The following is a 17,445-nucleotide window of genomic DNA, read 5'->3' as shown; positions in this document are numbered from 1 at the left end:
TTGATTTATATTATATAAATGCTGTTTCTAAGAGTCTTTCTTCAGTCTTTATTTTGTACCCTGAAGGTAGTGGAGCAAAGCACAGGACTAATGGTCAGCAGAACATTGCAAAAGGGTTAGGAGAATGACAGAAATAAAATCTCTTCTTGTTTCTGCTAGCCAAATATCTTTTTTTTTCTGCATGTGAAGAATTCTTTGCAGAAAAAGGAGGAAAGCCAACTAAGATATAATGTGATTTGAAGACCAAAAAGAAGAGGGGGGAGGAAGGAAAAAAGGAAAAGGAAAGGAAACTTTATAGGATCTTAGATTTAGAACTTGAAGGATAATAGAAATCTTTTAGATGCAAGGCCCATGAAAAAATATAAATGTTTTAGCAAACTAATTAAAATACAACTAAATATAGATAATGTTAATTTATGCTTTTTAAGTTAATATTTGGCTGGCAAGGATTAGTTTCTATGTGGTTTTTACATCATTGATCTAGGTCAACCTCTTCATTTTATAGAAAGGGAAACAGGTCCAGATAGATTATTATCAAGATCTCATAGGTTTATAACCTGCAGAACTAAAATTTGGACCCTATTCTTTAGACATCAAATCTAGAATTTCTTCCACCAAACCACATGGACTTCTTGCAATTAGAGTTGCAAGGAACCATACCAAGTATTTTTTTTTCTTGGTGATAAAATTGGTGGAAATAGGCTAACTTACTTCTAATTCATTAATTTTTAGAATGTTTTAGTATATTCTGTGAGATGCTAGTCTAATCCTGTTCTGCCCATATTGTTAGCTGCAAAACATGACCTAGAGTTCTTTGCTTCATTTTACTGTCCTTTGAAACTTCACCTAAAATGGAAAAACAAAACAAAACAAATGAAAAGTTCAGAACCAAGGTATGTTTCTCAGGGCCAAAATATCTGAGGCCTTAAGACCTTTTCTTCTTATACCAAGGTTTCTTACCAGACAGGAGGAGTGAAAAAGTCACTTAATGAATTGAAAAGAGGCAAAGAGAAAGTTCATCTGAAATTCTCCCTCTAATATCTACTTCTTATCTAACCTTGGGAACAAAGTTTTCTCATCTGTAAAATGAGTGGGAAATTGGATTAGATGGCCTCTGAGGTCTCTCAATTTTTTTTTCCAAATAAAATCTTTAATCTTCTTTGCCGGCATTTAATTGGCCCATAATTCTGATGTCACCCTGGTTTTTCATTCTTCTCTTATAATATAATTTATAATTATATTTTCTTCTCTGTAGTCTATATTTTTTAGCAAAGTTAATTTGTAAGTTAAGCTATAAAGATTAATGCTGTTTTTGATAGATAGGAAAATAAGGTTCAGCAATAATGAGAATAATTTTAGATGTACATGAATTCTTAAATTAAAGATAGCTTCTACTTTTGTCAAGTATAATCAATAATTCAGGACCAGAGATACAAAATACTGTCTTAACCTAAGGAATAGGACCTAGTGTAGGGCCATGTTCACAATGTGACAAATAAATATTTGTTGATTTGACTTGATTTGGTAACAAACTTACTCCTATTTGTTTGTCCATGAGGATAAGAATCTACTCCAATTTGATGAGTTATTCCCTTTTTTGATTAATGTTTAATGTTCTGGCTAACTAAGTGTCACTGGAAAGATAAGCACTTCAGCTGTTATTTCACAGAGTAGATTTAAATAGTAGATTCCTTCAAATCACCTGTTGCTTCCTTTTTGCATCCACCATGGTTCAGATGGTCAAAGTGGCAGCAACAGCTGGGTCACTCTAAAATCTAGGACCAGTGCTTACAATAGCACAGAAAAGTACTACCAAAGCCTCTTCAAGACTCTTAAGGTGGGACAGGGTAAGGCCTCTGTCCAAGCTCTCAACCCAAACTAGACTTCTAAATAGTGGGAGGGAGGAACTCTTGAATGGCTGAGAGACATAATATTGGTGGGAATCAAGATGTGATTTTATTGGAATAGAGGCTTACAAAAGACAAACTTTTGTACTAATACAGGTCTTCAACTCTTTCAAGGTTCTTTAGAGACATTGACAAAGTAAGTAATTTGTCTGGATCCAACAGCCAGCATGTGCTCAGAATCCCGTATCAAACTATCCCTCTTTGTGATTTAATCCTCCTGAACCCATTCTTTATTATCCCAATCACTTCCCCAGTACTTTCTCAAGGTGACACCCCTACTCTGACTTTACTCCCTTCCTAATTTTGACCCCATAATTAATTCCAACCTATACTGTGCATTGATTCCTCTCTCCCTATTCCTAATCACTCATGTCTTGCCAAAACCTAACTCTGGTTAATTTCCACCAACCTAGTTCATATGTAAATTGAGCTGGAGAGAAGAATAAAAGTGTGGTGACTATTAAAAACATAGGTTATCTAATATAAACTCTGCTCTGGCTGAAGCAAAAAAATCCCAAAATTCCTTCATAATTGGTTCTGTATCACTCTCTTAACAATGGCTGTTCCAAAAGTCCTCTTTCTTCAATCAAAGCACACCACCCTTATCCTCACTCTCTTAACTTCATTTTGATGTCATATAAACATCATCCTTCATTCTCTCTTCATTGCTTAGGTCTCCAGAGGGGGTAACCCTTCTCAGCAGGGCCAAAACCTCTCCATATACTCTGAGGTTATGCCTTCATCTCTTCCAACATATTGCCCTCATGTTGATGTACTTCTTATTTATAATTTTAAAAGAGATAATTAAATTAAAAGAGATAAGGAAGGGCACTATATCTTGCTAAAGGGTAGCATAGATAATGTAGCAATATCAACATTCAACATATATGCACCAAGTGGTGCAGCATCTAAATTCTTAAAGGAGAAATTAAGAGAACTGCAAGAAGAAATAGACAGCAAAACTATAATAGTGAAAGAGCTCAACCTCGCACTCTCAGAATTAGATAAATCAAACCACAAAATAAATAAGAAAGAAGTCAAAGAGAATACTAGAAAAATTAGGTGTGATAGATCTTTGGAGAAAACTAAATGGAGACAGAAAGGAATGCCCTAAGAGTGCCTGCTAGGGTATAACTGAGCTGTGAAAGTGAGAAGCACCACACTCTTTAAGCTAATTAGCATGGTATTTAAGATCCAACTCTCTATGCCTTTCAGCAGCTTTCTCTTCTTTCTCCTCACACTTCTTTGTCTGGCTGTCCTCCTTAGAACTTTTCCTTTTTTTGGAGCTTGTGGGATTCTTTAAAGCCAATTGTATTACATTGTACATAAGGAATGTTTCGTCAGGAATTGAATCAGGATTCATAGCTTTATAATATTCAATTAGTTGCTCTCCCACTAGTTCCCACATATGTGGCTCTAATTTTTCTTGGACAGCCAAGGAGACGTGCACTCTAATATATTTAAGAGTCCAGTGATCTGCTTCCAAGTTACCAACAAACCTTGCTTCTTTATTAACCTAACTATGCATTCTGTATACCTCCCCGGGTGAAGGAAGCTCTTTTCTTAGTATTTGTTCCATTTCAGCTAAAAAAAGAAACTGACTAGTTTAGCCCTTATCAAAGTATCCTGCTTGTCTATTTTTATACTCACTCTATTTCCGGGTCACAGGGACTTCTCCACTGAGCTTACAATTGTGCTAGTTGAACTGCTTTGTACCCTGCTTTGCTAGGCTCTGCATTTTTAGTGCCCCCATTTGGATGCCAAAATATAATGTCTGGACTAGCTCCCTGGAGGGCCTTGGGATCAGCCTGAGTCCTTGGTCTTTAGGGAAGGAGGCAGGAGAGCTACCACGTGGCTGGTCAAAGATGGGCTCTGTTGTTTGAAGTCTGGAGCCTGAAGTCTTCTCTGTGTCTGTGGCTGAGAGAGCGTTCTGTGCCTGAGACTCCCTTAAATATCTCTGTATGATTACATCACTACAACACACTGAGCACACGCAACCATTACATCATTATAAGTATGGTACTACTACATTCAAGTAGATTAGGCCTCTTCAGAGTTCAGCCCCTCTACAATGTTCTACAGTTGTACAGTTGGCACATGTTCAGTGTTCTGTAATGATGTAATTGTACCGACAAAAATGAATCTGTTCTTCTTTTGAAGAGCTCTAGTTCTATGGTGCAAGGAGTGGTGTTTGTGGCAAGGGTGGGGTGGGGGTACGGGTGGGGGGACAAGAATGTGAGAAGTACATAGAAAAATAAATACAAAACATAGGCAATAATTTCCAGTAAGGGGGAGTTGATTGGGAATCAGGCTAGGCTTCTCTCTCTCTCTCTCTTTTTTTTTTTTTTAAATCTAAGCTTTGAAATAAGCTAAGGATTATATGAGATGGAATTGGGAAGGAATTTGTTCTAGACATCCATGATAGTTTGTGCAAGAGCTTGGAGATAAGACGTTGAATGATTTTTTTCCCCAATTTTTTATTTTTATAAGAATTTAATAGGGGCAGCAAAGTGGTGCAGTAGATAGAGCACCAGCCCTGAAGTCAGGAGGACCTGAATTCAAATCTGACCTCAGATATTTAACACTTCCTAGCAAGTGACCCTGGGCAAGTCACTCAACCCCAATTGCCTCAGCACTAAAATAAATAATAAAAGCTTTTCTTTTTTCTTTCTTTTTTAAAATAATAGCTGTTCATTTTCAAAATATAGGTAAAGATGATTTTCAACATACATTCTTGCAAAAGCTTGTGTCCCCAATTTTTTCTCCCTTCCTCTCTCCCGTCCTTTTTCTAACTCCCCTAGACAGCAAGTAATCCAATACATGTTAAACATGTCAATTCTTCTATACATATTTCCACAATTATCATGCTGTACACACACAAAAAAATCAGATCAAAAAAGAAAAAAAAAGAGAGAAAACAAAAAGAAAGCAAACAACAACAACAAAAAAGTGAAAATACTATGTTGTGATCCACATTCAGTCTCCACAGTCCTCTTTCTGAATGCAGATGGCTTTCTCCATCACAAGATGGAACTGGCCTGAATCACCACATTGTTGACAAGAGCCACATCTATCAGAATTTATAATCGCATAATCTTGTTGCCATGTACAATGATCTCTTGGTTCTGCTCATTTCACTTAGCATCAGTTCATGTAAATCTCTCCAGGCCTTTCTGAATTTATCCTGTTGGTTGTTTCTTATAGAACAATAATATTCCATAACATTCATATAGCATGACTTATTTAGCCATTCCCCAAGTGATGAGTATCCACTCCCTTTCCAGTTCCTTGCCACTACAAAAAGGGCTGCTACAAATATTTTTGACATGTGAATCCTTTTTCCCTTTTTTATGATTTCTTTGGGATACAGGCCCTTTGGACATAGTTCCAAATTGCTCTCCAGAATGGCTGGATCAATTCACAATTCCACCAATAATGTATTACTATTCCAGTTTTTATACATCCCATCCAACATTTTTCATTATCTTTTCCTATCATCTTAGCCAATCTGAGAGCTGTGTAATGATAACTTAGAATAGTCTTCATTTGCATTTCTCTGATCAATAGTGATTTAGAATATTTTTTCATACAACTAAAAATGGTTTTAATTTCTTCTTGAGTCAATTCCCTATATTTTTAGAAATGAGTCCTTTATTAGAATCCTTGGATATAAAAATTTCGCCCAGTTTTCTGCTTCCTTTTTAACTTTGTCTGCATTAGTTTTGTTTATACAAAACCTTTTTGACTTAATATAATAAAAATTATCCATTTTGCATTTCATAATGCAGTTCCTTTTTGGTCACAAATTCTTTCCTTTTCCATAGATCTGAAAAGTAGACTATTCTTTGTTTTTCTAATTTTTTAGAAAATTTTTTATTTTCAAAATACATGCAAAGATAGTTTTCAATATTCACCCTTGCAAAACCTTGTGTTCCAAATTTTTCTCTTTCTTTCCTCCCATCTACCTTCCCCAGGCAGCAAGCAATCCAATACAGATTAAAAGGATGCAATTCTTCTAAACATATTTCCACATTTATCATACTGTACAAGAAAAAATCAGATCAAAAAGGAAAAAAATGAGAAAGGGGAAAAAAGCAAGCAAACAACAACAAAAAAGTTGAAAATAATATATTCTAATCCACATTCAGTTCCCACAGTCCTCTTTCTGAATACAGATGGCTCTCTCCATCATGTCTACTGGAATTGCCCTGAATCATCTCATTATTGAAAAGAGCTAAGTCTATCATATAATCTTGTTGCTGTGTACAATATTCTCTCTTTTTTTTAAAATTATTTTCCAGATTTATTTATTTATTTATTTAAATTTATTTTATTTTATTTTATAATAACTTTATATTGACAGAATCCATGCCAGGGTAATTTTTTTTAACAACATTATCTCTTGCACTCGCTTCTGTTCCAATTTTTCCCCTCCCTCCCTCCACCCCTTCCCCTAGATGGCAAGCAGTCCTATATATGTTAGATATGTTGCAGTATATCCTAGATACAATATATGTTTGCAGAACCGAACAGTTCTCTTGTTGCACAGAGAGAATTGGATTCAGAAGGTAAAAATAACCCGGGAAGAAAAACAAAAATGCAAATAGTTCACATTCATTTCCCAGTGTTCTTTCTTTGGATGTAGGTACAATATTCTCTTAATGAGATTGAATGATTTTTATGGGGAATAGCAATCAAGTCAATTAGCCTGTAATAAGTATGGGAAAGGAAAGTATAGAAGGTACATGTGAAGGAGAGTTATGTGTAATATTCCTGGAAAGGTAGGTTGGAGTCATATTGTGAAAGTCTTTGAAAGCTTACTGGAGGACCTGGAGCTTATTGATTAGAGGAATGATGAGGTAACATTTGCATTGCTCAGGGTCAGGCTAAATCACTCTGACTGCTGGTGGAAGATGAATCATAAGAGAGAGTTGAGGCAGGGAGGTTAATTAAGAGGCTATTTTTTTTTCCTTTCTGTATTTTCAGTACCTTCTTCAAAGCTAGCACACAGCAGGTATTTAATAAATAATCTTGACATGAATTAAATGAATGAATGAATGTTGATACTCTGTCATTGCTTTCCCTGTCTTGTCTGATTTGTGTGCTTTCCTTTCTTAGATTTAGTTGAACAACTTTTCTCCCTTAGTGATTCCAAAATGTATTTAGGACTCCTTAGTGACATTATTAACAAGGATAGAATAGTGGAGATCTCAATAATTTTATCTGGAGTACCTTCCCCTTAGCAGTATTGAAGAAGAGAAAATGAATGAAGGGCCAGAATGGATGGGAGTAGGTGGGCAATAGACCCACAAAAAGACAAGGAGATAGCTGGTACTTCTTATAAGTAGAGTAGGAAAAGGAAATATGTTGTGTACTCTTGGTCCATAACTTGGTAATATGAGTAGTAGTAGGCTGCTGGTGTTCTCTGGATCTCCACCCTTTTCCCTTCTCCTCCCCACTAACCCCAGGAGAGTTCCTTGCAGCCTTTTAGTCTGTTCTGGTCTCTGAAAGCCTGAGGTCACACACTAGCTTACTTTGACAGCAGAGAGAGGTAGTTTAATATTAGGAATAGTACTGGACATTTTGTGTTCTACTTTTGCCTCTATTATTAACTAGATGCAAGACCTTTGGGCAAGCTCAGGCAGGTGGATCCTTAGGGTTGTGCTGATTTACTTGGCTCAGTTGCTGCAGCTATAGCAGACTCTGCCATAGGATCCTGTTCAGGGTCCTCTGGTAGTTGTTCCAATCATTTAAATTCACAAAGTTATTTTGCTTCTATACTTATTCTCCTATCCACTGTGCCATCTGTCTGCCAATTCTATAATCTTCTGGGGACTCAGTTTCCTCATTCATAAAAGGGTTTGGACTAGGTCCTATGATCGCAGCAGCTTATGGTCTTGACTTAGTTCCCTTTTTGTATTTAACAAATGAATGCAAAGAAATTCTTAAATTTCAGAGGTGTTAAGTACATTAAAAATAGGTAAGAAAACAGAGGGCTAGAGCTAAGGTCAGGCAAGTAAGCAAAGCAGCAACCCCCAGATTTGGGGTCATGAAGGCTTGAATTAAAATTTTGATTTAGACATTTAATAACTATGTGACTGAGAAAATCATTTAATTTCTCTTAGCTTCAATTTCCTCATCTGTAAAATGGAGATAATAATAGCACTCCTAAGGTTGTGTGAAGATCAAATGAGATAATATTTGTAAAGTGTTTAGCAAGCCTCATTGCTAATTATTATTAAGTGGCAGAGTTCCTCTCATTATAAATACAAAATTATTTCTTTAGTTGTAAGGTGAGGGGTTTGTATTGGACAATTTCTAACTTGCTTTCCAGCAATAATAATCAATTATTTTCTGATTCCTTTTGATTTCCCAGTGCCAGCCATGTTGGGTATTGAGGAAGTCTGAGAAGATCTATTTGATCAACAATGCTTCAGGGCCAGCCAATTTGGAATATTGGAGACAAGAAAGTCCAGGAGATAGAGTACTATTTCCATCAGCTCTCTATTCCCCCAAATACTCTGGGATCCATAGTAGGACTACTCACATTAACAAAAATAACCCTCACCAAAAGCCAGTGGCTTCTTTAGAAATTGTAAATTAAACCAACTCCCAAAGATGAACTAGTCCTTTAGAGAGTGTTCTCTCTTAAACCAAGGCGTATTTAACATGACTTTCCACTGGAAGGCAGTGCTGTGCTACAAGTCCACGAAAACCAAACTGGCTTTGTCTAGAGATTGGCTGTCTCAATTTTGTAGCTCAATTAGCTACAAAATGGGGATGGGTTGAAGAGAAAATGAAATATGCTCTCGGAAAGAACATTACTCACCCCCAATTTTTTTCTTTACAATCACAGTGCTGTAAATGAACATTTGTATTTGGAAATCTTTAGTTTATATTAACTAGAAAAGGGACACTCAGTAAAATCATCCTTGGCAAGATTTTGGAGCAAATTATTCTTTGTGATTCTGATGGTCATATTAACCCACATTTCTAAAAACTTCAAGACTTTCCGAGCTTTCTTCATAACAGCTATCAGGAAACAGCTCTATAAGTATTTATACTCATTTTACAAGATGAGGAAGCCTAAGCTAAAGTGAAAAGACTTGTACTTTGTCACATAGCTAGTAAATAACCTAGAAAGGCAGGTCTCAGAGCAAAGTCTTCATACTCCATATGTAGCACTCTTTTCATAATGCCATGCTATATAGACTTTCCTTTTTCACCCCCCCCCCCAACAACATTCTATCATATGAAATCTGATTCAAATGGACTTCAAGGGCAACCATGTAGGGGAAAGAGGAGAACATTATATGAGGGCTACTAACAGCTGAATGAATGTTTCATGGTTAACTGGTTGTCTTAATCCTCAGAATTTTATCTTGATGATGGTCTTAAGCCATGTAAAGCAAAAGAAAGAATGCTGGGTTGGGGCTTAGAAGCTCTGTAATCTTGGTATTTAATCTTACTGACCTTCATTTTCTTTATCTATAAAATATCAGGAATTTGTACTGTAGAAAAATATGATTCTCAAACATAGGGAAATCCAACTGGATATTTGGTGCTAACTGATACAAATTAGCATTTCTAGAAAGATTTAAGATTTGCAAAGCATTTTACAAGTACCTCATTTTATCTTCAAAACAAACTTGAAAGGTAAAAAATTTATAATTTCAGAAGGAAGACAATATATAGAGGAATCTAAAAATAGTAATATGGGACTGGGGAAGAAAACATGTTGTGGAAGTCATGGTGGAGTCCAGTTTAAACAATACAATCTGGTGGAAAAAAGAAAAGATGGCTGGATTCTTTAGATGGAGGTGCTGAGAAGAATTCTTTATTCTGCCTTCCAGCCTTCTAATAAGAGTAGTAAAGAGTACTGAGAAAACTGATGTAATATGAGTGCCAAAACTGATGCAATTTCCCAGGATGAGGTTTCCTAGGAGCACAGTACAATCTAGTTCAAGAAATGAAAGCAGTAGGAATGCCCTGCTTAGGGGTATTGAGATAACTATTTGTTGACCTGACCACAACAGAAGGATTGTGTAGTCCATAGTCTGTGTAATGAGATTATGATGGACCTCTTCCTAAGAGATATCAAATCTGATATTTACTAACCTCTTATGGTGATTCATGTGGCCACAGATGATTATTTCAAAGGGAATCAAGAAAACATTTCTGAAGATTATGAAATTTTGACCAAGATAGATGCGGAGTATTAAGTATATATTATATTTAAGCACTGTGCTATATGCTGAGGACACAGAAACAAGAAAACAATACCATCCTTATGTCGTCCTTACATTCAAATAGGGAAAGACAAAACATAAAGAGAAGTGGGAAAGCAGTAAAGAAAGGAAGTGGGAGTAAGCCAGCTGGTGTGGAGATGAAACAGACTAAGAGACTCAATAGGAAGTGATATGATAGGTATATAATTGTTCCAAGAAAAAGGAAAAGAAAAAAAGATAAGGAGTTTGGGAAATAGGTATGATACAGTAGTTTTGGAAGTCAGTTATATAGATATCCATTTGCGTTCTCTGTCAAAAGTAGGGCAACTGATAACTTCTTGATTTATAAGCCTGTCCTGATATGACTCACAGGGAGATAAGAATAGATTTTTCTAGCATCTTCTCCCCCATCAATCTCCAAAGGAGACTTTGGTTCCTGTCAAGAAAGGAGAAGCAGGAGGTTGGCTAGAATTATATCTATCTATTCCTAATTTGTCAAAGGATGTAGTTTTTAGGTATTGCTATTCAATGATTGCCATTCATTGATTGGAAAAGAGGCAGGATATACTTTATATTTAAGGCTTGACTCTCTTCCTGTCATATGCTGGTTCTACAGTAAATTCATCTAGCAAAGGGTAAGAAAACTTATTTATTCAAGTCAATAGCTAAACAAAAATCATAGAAAGTATTCATATAAATATAAATATATATCCCATGTAGATATACTCTGAAACACCAGCACTTCATATTCCTTTTGAAATTTGGAAACCAGTAAATTCTCCAAGTTCTTAACATCTATGTACCACTTTAATCTCTATCTTTTCATAATGTCTCCTTAATTCTTTCTAGTTATCGATTTGTATTGTTTTAGGTGTAAGCTGCTTATCCCTATAAACTCACTGTCATTTCAATCATGTCTGACTCTTCATGACCCTATCTGGAGTTTTCTTGGCAAAGATACTGGAGTGATTTTCCATTTCCTTCTCTCATTTTACAAATGAAGAAACTGTAAGCAAACAGGGTTATATGATTTGCCTAAGGTTACAAAATTCTATTAGCTGTGTCTAATGTCTGAGACCAGATTTGAACTCAGGAAGATGAGCCTTTCTGATTCCTGATCTGGCACTCTAGCCACCCCACCACCTAATTGCCTTTGTCATACCATTGTGTTCAGGAAAAATTCTCTTTATATTCCTCCCTCTAACAATGTATTCTTATGTCCATGTTTTTGCTCACACTGTATCTAAAGCAACAGTAATAAAACAAACAAACAAACCCAAACCAACACCTTCCAGCAGTTGAATATCTACTCATTCTATAAAGGTCTAAACTCAAATTCACCCTCCCTGAAGAAGCCTCTTGATTTCTCCAGTTGACTGATTTTCCCACTGCTGAATTTCAAATGGAACTTGGCAAACACCTCGCTTGAGCATTTATTATTAATCATTTTGTATTATCTTCCTTTGCAAATTTGTTAAGATCCTACCTGTGTCTCTAATGTATTGTTAAACTATAAGAGAGGATGTACCCACTTGGTTCTTCTTATCTCATCTTCTCATCTGTTTGTTCTCATTCTCATTAATTTTCATGGATTCAATTATCAGTTCTTTTTTTTTCCTTCCTTCCTTCCATCCTTCTTTCCTTCCCCCTCTTTTTTTCAAATTGAAGTTTTGTGGCAATCTTGTGTTGAATACATCTATCAGCATCATTTTTTTAATATGTCACCTTTCTTAATCACATTTTGATAATTCTCAAAACATTTCAAACTTTTTTGTTATTATTTTATCTGTAATTGTGATTTTGTGATCAGTGATCTTTGATGTTATTATTGTTAATATTTTAGAGCACTATGAACCACACTCATATAAGATGGAAACTTAATCAATAAATGCTATGTATTTTCTGACTGATTCACCTATCAGTTATCCTCTATCTTTTTCCCTCTCCTCAGACCTCTCTATTTTATGAAGCACAATATTGAAGAATATTACATAAACAATGTTAGGGTGTGAGAAGTTTGATGCAAATTTTGAAAGTTTCTACTATAGATAAATACTATCAAACACCATTGCTTGGTACAGAGACATTTTCCATGAAGAGTCAATAGATGCAGCAAACTTTATTGTTTTCTTATTTTAAGAAATTATCATAGCTACCTCAATCTTCAGCAATCACCAGCTTGATTAATCAGTAATCTTGAGGCAAGACAATTCACCAGAAAAAAAAAATACTATTTGCTGAAAGCTCATATGGTTATTCATCTTTCTTTCTTTCTTTCTTTCTTTCTTTCTTTCTTTCTTTCTTTCTTTCTTTCTTTCTTTCTTTCTTTCTTTCTTTCTTTCTTTCTTTCTTTCTTTCTTTTTTTCTTTCTTGTAATAAGGCATTTTAAATTAAGGTATGTATATTTTTGGCATAATATTATTGCACACCACAGTTATAGCATAAACCTAATTTTTATATAAATTGGGAAGTCAAAAAATTTGTGACTCACTTTATTAAAGAGATATTTGCTTTATTGCAGTGGACTGAAACCAAACCTGCAATATATTCAAAGTATACTAAACTTTTGTGTTTATATGTTTTGTTCCTCCAGTGGATTGTAAGTTGCTTAAGAACAAGGATTCTTTTTTCCCTTTTTCTTTTTATTTCCAAGGCTTCACATGGAACCTTGAATGTAATGGGCATTTAATAATTATTTGCTAGATTGGATTAAATTAGAAGGTACTAATTGATCCATAGAGCTGGATCCTTCCCACACCTTGAAGAATTCACCCTCCTTTGGTCGAGTTGTGAGAGTTTCCAGAATTTCCTACTTACAGATTTGCATTGAATATAACCCACTCATTTTATAGATGAAGAATACTAATACCAGAGAGGTGGAATCACTTACTTATGTCTGTTATTGTTTAGTGAGTCATATTGTCTCATCTATGCCCTTTGACAGCACAGGCTGTTTTTGTTATCTTGAGCCTAAAAAGTACCTGGTACATATTAAGTGCTTAAAAAATCCTTGTTCAATAGTAGATTAAACTCTAATATCTACTAATATATCACCAACTTGAGAACTTAACATACACAGAAACAGGATTTGAATCCAGTTTTTTTTTTTAACATCTAGTATTGTTTCTGCTATATTGTGATTTATGAAAACCACAAAATGAATTTGGTCAAACTCTTGTGATTGCTACAGGTGATTACAATTAGTTTTCAGGGAATGAGACTATCACTATTTCTTTATTCACCACTAAGATCATATAGAATGAAAATGACCCTTGTTATCAATGTTATTTGTTTTTTAAATCTTTCTTATTGTTATTAATAATATTTTATTTTTCCAAATAGATGTAGAGATAGTTTTCAACATATACTTTTGTATAACTTTGTGTTCTAAATTTTTCTCCCTCCCTTCCCTAACTCCCTCCTCCTCAAGACAGCAATCAACCTGATATAGATTAAATATTTGCAATCCTTTTAAACATATTTACATATTTATCATTCAACAAATCATTTCAAGGAATAGCTTTGTTATGGTGCAAACATTAAAATTGCTCTTAAGGGAGGAAAAACACAAACTATTCTCGCAGAAGAGTTAAAAACAAATATTACAGGAAAAATTTTAGAATAGATGTTATTATCTAACCTCTTGGAATTTTGTTTTTATTAAATATAAAATTCTGAATTCAATTAACAACAAATAAAACAAACAATTCCATATACAAAGTAAACCTGAAAACAGGATTGTACATGAAGTTATGAATCTGTTTCATGACAATTTGTTTTCGTTTATAAATATTTTTCAAAGCTATCCTGTTTATTATCTACTGACCTTCTTTGCATGAAAACAAATGCTTCAATAAACTTTCTTTATTACTCTTTTTTATCTTTTTCATTTTGGTTATTCTATTTCTAGCTCCCTTCTTCCTATAATTTCCTTCCCCACTTCCATATTAGTTATTTAAAGGCAAGCAAAACAAATTTCCTTATTGTCCATGTCCAAAAATATGTCTACTTATGAGCCTTTCTATAGAATTATGTTTGATCATTGTATTAATCAAAATTCTTCAGACTCTCTAAATTGTTTTTTCATTAAAATATTATTATAGAAATTGGTCTTGATTCTACTGACTTTACTTTGCATCAGTTCATTCAGATCTTCCCAGTATTTTCTGAAATCATTCTTTTTGTTATTTTTATGTTATAATAATACTCTATTATATTATTATACCATAATTTGTTCATCCATTTCTCACTAGTTGGGCATTCCCTTAATTTTCATTTCTTTGCCACCATAAAAGAGCTGTTAATATTTTGTGTGTCTTTTTATTTTTTTATTGTTTTGTGGTATAGACCTACTATAGTGACTCTAGCAGGAAAACTCCCAAATTGCTTTAGAGAATGATCATACAGTTCATATTTCCACCAACAATGTATTATTATGCCTGTTTTCAAGGAGGCCCAAGAAACAATTTTTCTTTTCTTTTTAACATTTTTTTGTCATTTATACTGACTTGATGAGACTTAGTTGGAATTTTAGAGTTATGTCATATGTATGGAATTTTAAATTCAGCATTCTCTAAGTATTTCTTTGTAAGAGGTACTGATGTTTTTCTTTTGATATATTAATTTTGCTTTGTATTTCATTTAACAGTTCCCAAATGTAATGCAGATTTCTGGCCTGGAGAATGGAAAGAAAGAACATTTCCCCAGGGTTGAATTGTTCAACTTTCCCTGTTGAAGCAAATTTAGGAAATATTGACTATACATTAACCAAACAATTCTCTACAACCAAAGCTTACATTGAGTAGAATTTGTAGGATTTTATAGGCTGGCAGACTTGATTGATACTTGAAGAGTGAGAAGATAATGTTGGAAGAAGGAGCAAGGAAATATCTCTTCAATTAGAGTATGTAATGGAGAAGCACTTAAATTTTTAATTTTCTATTTGGAAACTACCAGAAATCCAAGACATTTCCACTCCTCTTATTTATTTAATTCTCAGATTAAAATGATTTAATTATTTTAAACACTTTTTAATGTTAAAAAAATTAAAACCCAAACTGAGCTTTGACAATGGAGAGTGGGAGGTAGGGATGGGATGGGATATTCACCTAAACACAGGTGAATTTGCCTATTTGCAAATATAGCACTTCTTATATGTGATATTTTATCTAACTTACAGAAATATTATGGTAAAATGTGTTAAAATGACCAGATTAAGTTGTAATTTCAATTCAACAACTATCTACTGAGGTGCAAAGAAGAAGATAATTTTTATCCCCCAGAATTCTACAGATAGCATATTATGGAAGAAATCAGAGATGGGATGTCCTCTTCTCTTCTTTAAGATTATGTGCCAGCTGTTACTAATAATGTCTCAGTTGCTTCATTCCTTCTCCTCCTCTAACCTTCCTTTTCACTCACTCACTATCCTTCTCTTTCCTCTAACTTTATCTTCATCATCTCTCTCATCCCACTCATTCCTTTCCTCCAACTTCTGAAAGCTTTCCATGTCACTCACTTATTTAGTAACTAGAGCCCTTCAGCTGTTTGACTCAGAGATTCCAAGGACACCTCTCTGTTTTTCTCAGTTCTTTCTGCTGCAATTTACTTTACAGACTTCTTTAGCTGAAGTAACTATAACGACAGAAGACTAAGTTTTGTTACAAGAACTTCACATTCTAAAATTTCATTTAAACAATTTATCTTGATTTTTTTCCCTGAAATTCCTTTTTCTAATCATTTCCTTCTCTGCTTACTGTTTACAATTACGAAAAATGATTTTCTTTTACTTGCAATAATATCACGAGCAGGAAGCCTATTCCTGATTTCCATTGATTTAGGAAAGGAGAAAAGTTCAGAGGCCTTTTAATATATCTCAGATTAGTAGGCAGCACACTCATTGAGGAAAATGGAAAATAGTAAAGATCAACAAACACATCAGCATATTTATAATAAGAATGATAAAAAAAATTACATCCATATTGCATTAATTTTTTTTTTTTACATTTTTTCCCCTATATCCCATAAAATACTGGGCTTCATTGATTTTCCATCATATGGGATTGTTTTGAATTCAAATAATACTAAGTGTTCTGATCCATACTTCTATCCTAAATATTTATACAGATCCCTAAAGGGAAAGAAGTTGGCTGAATATTAAAATATAGCAAATAGAATGTACTAAGCAGGCATTGTGACATAATGGCTAGAACACATGAAACCAGTGAGACTTGAATTTGAATCCCATTTCTCTCACTTACCTCTTATGAGACAAGTCAGCTCACCTACTCAAGCCTTAGTTGTCTTATTTGTAGAATGAGAAAGTTAGGCTAACTAGGTGGATTTTAAGGTCTTTTCCAACTCTAACTCTAAGATGTCAGGATTATATTTACCTGATATAACTCAATTAGATCATATTAAACTCATCAGCTAAATATGTATAATACTACAGAGAAGTAAATACATTGAAGGGTCTTCAAGGTCCAATTTCTAAGTTATGTTAAATGCTCATATCTAAGTACAAATAGCCTTAGACTGGGAAGCATTTGTTTGTTTGATGCCAAGACTAGGATAGGATCATTTTACAAACATAGCTACAAAAATATTAATGTAATCCAAGGCTCTAGATGACTCTCTTGGAGGGTAATCTGAGAACTCTATGAGCCTGTTAGGCATGTCCTTCTGGCACCCTAAGCTTGGCAGAGAACCATTGGCACAAGCTGAAAATCCCTCAGGGGTTGTTTTTTAGAAACTAATTGCTGTAGCCATTCAGTCATTCCTGGACTTGTCCAACTGTAGGATCACTTCAAAGGGAGTCTCAGTCAACTATAATCTTTTTTTTTTTTTTTTTTGGAGGGGAGGGGAAAGTGCTTAGAAAATATCAATAATCAGAATAAAAAAATAATCTTCCAGAATCATTTAATGATCTTTCATCTATAAAATATCATTTAAATATGAGAAAAGATATTGGCAGGAAGAAATTATTCTTAATAAGGAGAATAACTTAGAATTTACTAATTAACTTTTGAGAGAATGAGTGGCATGGGGAATAAAGAATTGGCTTCTAGAAGAAAGAAAATTAGTTCAAGATTTCTTTCGGACACCTCCTGATTGTATGATTCCGAGCAATTACTCATCTTCTCAGTGCCTCAGACAATTTTCTCCCTACCCCCCTCAGGGAAACACTTATTTATTTATTTGTTTAAAACATATTTCCATATTTGTCATGTTGTGCAAGAAAAAATCAGACCAAAAAGGAGAAAAAGAAAAAAGGATGCAAACAACCAAAAGAAGCTGAAAATACTATGCTT

General features: G+C 34.3%; 1 long non-coding RNA gene across 1 annotated transcript in view; it reads right to left on the bottom strand.

Moving 5' to 3' along the window:
* LOC127560743 (uncharacterized) overlaps positions 1-16,634 on the bottom strand; it is a 32,714-nt gene extending 16,080 nt beyond the window's left edge. Inside the window, exon 1 of the long non-coding RNA XR_007953398.1 lies at positions 16,396-16,634. This is a non-coding gene — a long non-coding RNA (uncharacterized LOC127560743). The remainder of the gene's footprint in view (positions 1-16,395) is intronic.
* Positions 16,635-17,445: the final 811 nt, after the last annotated feature.

Source organism: Antechinus flavipes, chromosome 4, assembly GCF_016432865.1.
Source record: "Antechinus flavipes isolate AdamAnt ecotype Samford, QLD, Australia chromosome 4, AdamAnt_v2, whole genome shotgun sequence".
Taxonomy (NCBI): domain Eukaryota; kingdom Metazoa; phylum Chordata; class Mammalia; order Dasyuromorphia; family Dasyuridae; genus Antechinus; species Antechinus flavipes.
The sequence above is the reverse complement of the archived record's forward strand: the minus strand, read 5'-3'. Positions and strand labels throughout refer to the sequence as shown.